Genomic DNA, 6,477 nt, shown 5'->3' with positions numbered 1-6,477 from the left:
ATAGACAAAATAATAAAATTTCTCAAAGAAACACAACTTTATACTAAAATATAATCCACCGATACCGACCAGTGTAAAAAGGAAATAGTCTACATTCAACTATAAGTCAAGAAGATAGATGAAGTAAAAAGGGTGTAATAACCTAGATGTTGATTGCCCTGAATAAAAATCTAATCTAATCTAATCTACCCACTGCTAGAAGTCCAATAACATTTCTAGAGAAGATCTCGAGGCCATCTTCTTTTCAGACGCCTAGTATTTTTTTTTAAAGTAAAAAGAACTTCTTTTGTTCAAAATTAAACAGTATACCAAGAAACTGAACATAAAGTTGAAAATTTTAGACTGAGTTAAATAAACTTTGTCAAAACACGTAAACAGAAAAAGCATCATAAAATATATTATAATGGAACATGAAACAGTTGTTTTCTAATAATTATAAGGTAAATTGTATTTTTATTTTTATTTTAACGCACTATTTTCCCAGCTCTTACCAAAAAATATATATATAATTTTTAACTCAGAATCTCCTTCGTATTTGAATTCGGTTGAACAGTAGTTAATAACAGAAGAAGAAATGATAGGAAGAGACAAGTTTAGTTTTAATTATATTTTAAGGAGTCGATTTCTGTTAATTAACAGATTGTTTTTTGTATTCATTATTTATAGGATAAATATATACTTTCGTCTAAAATAGCTCCGTAGATTTATAGTTGATTTTTTTTTTTTTTTAAGTTGCAACAGCATTTTTGATGAACTATAAATTATGCACCGAATATACATAACGAGGGACATTACGATATCCCGTCGGAGCAATACTTCCAACTGATATTCGCCAAGTTACATGGCACCTGTGAAAGATTCCCGAGAAATTGTGATGACAAACAGAGCAAAACTGAAAAGTGGAATAACAACAATCACTTAAATTTGTTTACATCAAGTGAGTCACGGTTAAATCGTTTACAGCAACTAAGAATGTAAAATAGATGGTTTCTATCAAGACCTTCATTCTAGTTTCTACATTTTTTTTTTAAGTATAAATAAAATCAAGAATCTTTGATCACTATTACTTATTCTTAGTGGTAATAATTAGGAATATTTAATTATCGCTTCATCACTAGTTTTTTATTAAATTCTACTAAACTCCCTTCACATGAGGCGCCTCTGCAAGAAGTTATGAATTTTTAAATTATCTGATGTATGTTGAAACTTATTTTTATTATAATTAATTAATGTCTTTATGATTATTACTTATTAACCCTAAATCAAGCATGTAGTATTTAAATTATCCGTTAAAAATATTTATTTTTTTTCAGTATAAATATTTGAGCCTAATATAAAAACATTAAGAACATAACAAAACCTAATATTTAAGTTCAAACAAATTAACTTATTTAAGAAATAAAAAAGTAATTTTATTCTGAGACGTTTTCTGCACTAAGCATGATTACACTGTACACTTGAGTACCAATTGTCTGGTATATATTGGTTTATTAACCAAAGAATAAAACAATAAAAATGGTAACATAAATCATAAAATTTAAAATAATGAAAAAAATAAATGTTGAAGTTTCAGACTTGATATTTATAATTAACAATAACATAGAATAACTATAAAATAATTGGCAATCGAATAAAAATAAATAAATAAATTACATAAAGTAAAATATTTACATTACATTTAAAAATTGTTGTCTTGGTGTTATTCTTACAGATTTGAGGTACATTAATAGTTGAGGTGGTGGAGACATAATTTATGTTTAAACGAGGTTAATGAGGAGATTTTAAGGATAGATGAGGTAAGGAGATTCTAGATAGATTGAAGACCAAGAGATCTATGGTGCATCATATTTGGATTTGGGTCCGCTTCAAATTCAGTCAATCGAGAGAGCGAATTCTCTGCAACTTCTTTTTTTGAATTATGTATAAAGAATGGAATATTAATGTAGTCATTCCTTTAGCTAAATAAAATAGGACTTTCAGATCTAGGGCAATTCTTGGTACTTAATATTTTTTTTCCATTCTAATTACTAATTGCAAGTAAAATTTACTCATAACATTAATTATTATTACTATTGTTTCCAGTAATAATGTTAAGTAAGTTATTTGTAGCTACATAAAGAGCTTGATAAAAGGGAACATCTTGGAGAAATATCTTGTATAGTATCTCGACTACTCTGTTCATTAAGAGTTTACTATAGCCTAGCCAACTATAAAAGAATATGAAAGTGTCTGATGGAATTAATGATTTTTTTAAAAAAAATTATTTATCGATATTTACAATTGTATTAAAAATATGTACAAGTAAATTTGTTGTTAGTAAATGGCATGATACACACATTCCAGAATCAACCCATTAATAAAACTCCAATACCTTTTATAGAGGAGAAGACATGGAAATCATCTTATTTTGAGACGCCTTGGAGGATTATCAGGTAATGAAGGAGAGGCTAGGTTAGATCCAAGTGGGTTTGGAAGTTTATCATGTGTGGTTGGAAAGTTTATCATGGAAGAATTGTAATCTGTTCATGACCTAATCAGCAACGTATGGAACATTCAGGTTCTAATGGATGTGTAAATTTGTGACAAAGTGAGGAGTATAAGTAAGGATTTTGAATGGTAAAGATTGGATACGAGCGGAATTCGATGGTTTAGTGAAGCCAGAAATTATTGATTAAGATTTTTTTTATCAGAATTTTTCAGATATTTTGAATTTCAAAATTAATAATCAATTAGCATTTACCCACAATATATTTTATTTCCTAATTCCATTTTAATAAATAGCTGATCAGTAATCAGACCCCACGAATTGTATTGCTGATAAGTTAAGAAAGACTGATTTATCATACATGATCATGTTACTTTGTAGACAGATATATAGATGTATCCAAACTTACATATTGTCATTGCATGCTAAAATAGCACGACAAGTAGTATTAAGCAGTTTTCTACCAATGATTTAATATCAGATAAAAACTTATTTTTAGCATAATTAATTGTTCTAATTTGTAAAAATTGAAAATTAAAATTAAAATCTGTACCACTACAACCCATGAAGGGTTGGGGGTTCAGTACTTTGCAAGGAAGTACTGTTACTAGACCAACGGTTGTGCAGGGAAGCGATTTAGTCAGAATTACGCTCTATCGCCAGATTTATGCACAATTAACGGTACATATATATATCCTCTAATGTAATTCTAATACATTAGAAAATTATTTTAAAAAAAAAATCAGTTATTCCCAGAAATAAAAGACATGTATTTTTGTTATTACATTTCATTATAAACACCGTAAAAATTATGGAAATTGGCGTAAGAAAGGCTTTATTTTTTTTGTTAATATGTTTAAATTTTCATTTTAATTCACTGGTATTTCTTAGAAGACATATTATGTTCATATTACTGGAATTTTCAATTTCTCTTATTATTATTAGATTATATATAGATAATCTATTTGGTTATATGTATTTCAGGTTGATAAAGTTTTTAAATATACATTTTGTACCAGCTTCATAATAACTAAATAGTTTATGATCTGCCCCATGTTCTACTCCCTGTTTGTTGTACTTTTCTTTTACGTTCCTCAGTCGGTTATCATATCTACTGTTTCAAAAGAACAGGTATATTTAAAAAAATCTTTAGGTTTGAAAGTAGGGCTTCAGATTATTTATTATTGAAATAATGATTTTTTTTATGTTATATATGCCTTGTTTCAATCTGATCCTTTTCAAAAATTTTATTCCCTTTTGAACACAATTCTCATCTCAGAATCTCCCAGAGGTTAAATCTTATCGTTAATACTGACATTCAATCATACGGTTCTGTACTTAAGACATCCTACTAATATTTTTTCCACAGATGCGTTCGTTGGTGGCTCATATATCAAATAGGTAGATCCGATATTCGCAATGGGTTCTTATATGTGAAATGTTAGAATGGTTTGTGAGAAAAAGGACATAAAATAGTTTCTTCATGCCTTCTGTTAATATTTTGTAAATTTTTAATTTTCCTTTTTCCTTTTAGTATCCCGTTCCTAAAATAATCCTATAGATATCTCTTTGTCCAATTTTCTGCTATGATAAATTTTCACCGCCTGTTGGATTTTAGGCAATTGGGTTTTCTGGCATGAAAAACAGCACGGTCAGTGTTTTTTTCCAAAGACATCGACATAGGGAGATAAGAAAATATTCACTTAATAACACATTATTGCACATGTTCAAGTGCAATTCAAATGTTCAACAGTTTGTGGTATAATTTAGTTCTTCCAATGAGGTGCTCACATCACCTAATATTATTTTCAAGCATTATCGTCGTGTTTTTTTTTTTTTTTGTTTTTTTTTTCATAATTTCTCCAATTGATCATAACATTTGCATTTAAATTTAGTTATTTACCGTCATACGGAAGAATAAGGTCTAAAATTGTATTTATAATTTTTTTTTTATAGTTGGTATTCTGTGTTTTAAAGAACACTCAAAAATAATATGACTTGCATTTCCTAAACCAATTACTTCCCCGGAAGTGACTCTTGGTTTTAGTTATTTTTTATACTCTAATCTCAATTAATATGGTTAACAAACTTTTGTTTTTATTCTGCACAAAAAACAAATCAATTTGTACATAATAACGATTGAATAGACGCAATGCAAATGTAGCAAGCATATGATGATAAAAAAAGTTTCTAAAATTATATAAAATTTTTTTTTTTCTCGGCATAGGCAATAACCCTTAGACACTTTTTGATTTTTCGATCTTGTATTGCTGAAAAAAGTTTCATCAAAATCGGTGATCCCATGTCCGTAGCCACCCCTTGTTATTATTAAAACCACTAATAATTCACAAATTTCTCCTGAAATTCCTGAAATGACTATTTTAAAGTTTAGCTATGAATTTCTTTGAGAAATTCCCACTTAAAAACATCATTTTAATACTAAATATGTTAGTGGAAAGATCATGTTGTTCAGATATAATTTAAAAGTTGTCGGTGTTATCTGATTTCATTTGAAGTATTAATTTAATTTTATAGAGAAGATAAACCTCCGAAGTTCTAAATAACTCTAACGGTAAACGTGTTGTTTGTATACATCCGAAGTCTGAAGAATAAAATGTCCAAATTCCTTTAAAAGAAGATCAAGCAAAACTAACAGGTTTGGAAAAAAAAGGAATTCGGTTCAAAGTAAAAAAAAAAAAAAAGATGAGTTATATTTGTTATAAAATATATTTCTTTAGTGAGCCTATTGTTGAGTAATAAACATCTTTTTAATTGATTTAAAAAATTGAAGGAGTCAATATATAATTTTCCTAAATAATCCTTTGTACGTCATTTATACTTTGCTTTGTGTAATATACACAAGACATACTGTCCCATTATTTTCTAGCATAAAAATCATTATGTGAAAATTAGTTATATTTTACTACTTTTTTTAACGTTCCAAAATTAGTAATATTGATTTATAATCCTTTAAACATTAATCAACCATTCTGGTCTTAAATTTCAGCAAAAATCGAATCTCCATAAGTCATAAAAATCAACGTAAATTGTAAAATGAAATCAAAAAATCATTTAATACTTTATTTATGAAAAATTCTTAATTTTATGATTTCATATCACAAAGAAAGAGACAATGAATCATAATAAAATGAAAAAAAGAAAGGAATAAAAGCACATTAACAATGTTAAACCATGACAATTGTAATTCATAATGTAATCAGTTGTTATTTTTCCTTTCTTGCCGTGTTTTGTGAAAGGGGTAAGAATGATATTGGTGGCCAACTTGTCAAGCCAAGAACTTCAGGTCTCCCACATTACAGAATCCCGAAAGTCAATAACATTTCGCTATTTCTGTTATTTGTCAGATGTTGTATTTATCCATAACATTTTTTATTCTCCGGCTTGGTTTGAAATGTCCTACAGCTTATCAATAAAAAGTTGATTGAAATACAATTTCAATTTAGACTACAACACAGTTAAAATGTTTTTCCCGAGAAATATATAACATGAAATATGTCTGAGGCAGCCATGGCAAAGAGAGGTACAGGGTTCATGGCGAGTAGAATTAGTATGCTTAGTAAAACACTGCAGTCGTATTAAAAACAACAATCATTTCCATCATTTTTGAGATAAATATTTAATAATTTTTTCTGACTCATATAATTCTTTGGAGATATCTTTAGAATGAACCATGAATTTTTATTTCTTTTAAATGACAAAGTTTTTTCTAGGTTACGTTTACAATTTAAGCGACAATAAATTGTAGTATTTAGATCAATGATTTATTATAATGATTGTTTGACAGTGGTTTATTTCATTATTAACACACACAATTTTGATTCAAATATACTCTCAACTTTTATTTTCAGAAACTCTCCAACGTTTCGGCCCAAACTCATTTTCAAGGAGACAACCTTAAATATTGATGTCATGTCCTCTAAAATTTTTTCGGCAGGCTAATTACCCATGTCATATATGACTTTTTATATTTT

This window comes from Halyomorpha halys, unplaced genomic scaffold (genome assembly GCF_000696795.3).
Source record: "Halyomorpha halys isolate HHAL.00 unplaced genomic scaffold, Hhal_1.1 Scaffold169.1, whole genome shotgun sequence".
NCBI classification, from domain to species: domain Eukaryota; kingdom Metazoa; phylum Arthropoda; class Insecta; order Hemiptera; family Pentatomidae; genus Halyomorpha; species Halyomorpha halys.
This window is presented reverse-complemented; position numbering follows the sequence as displayed.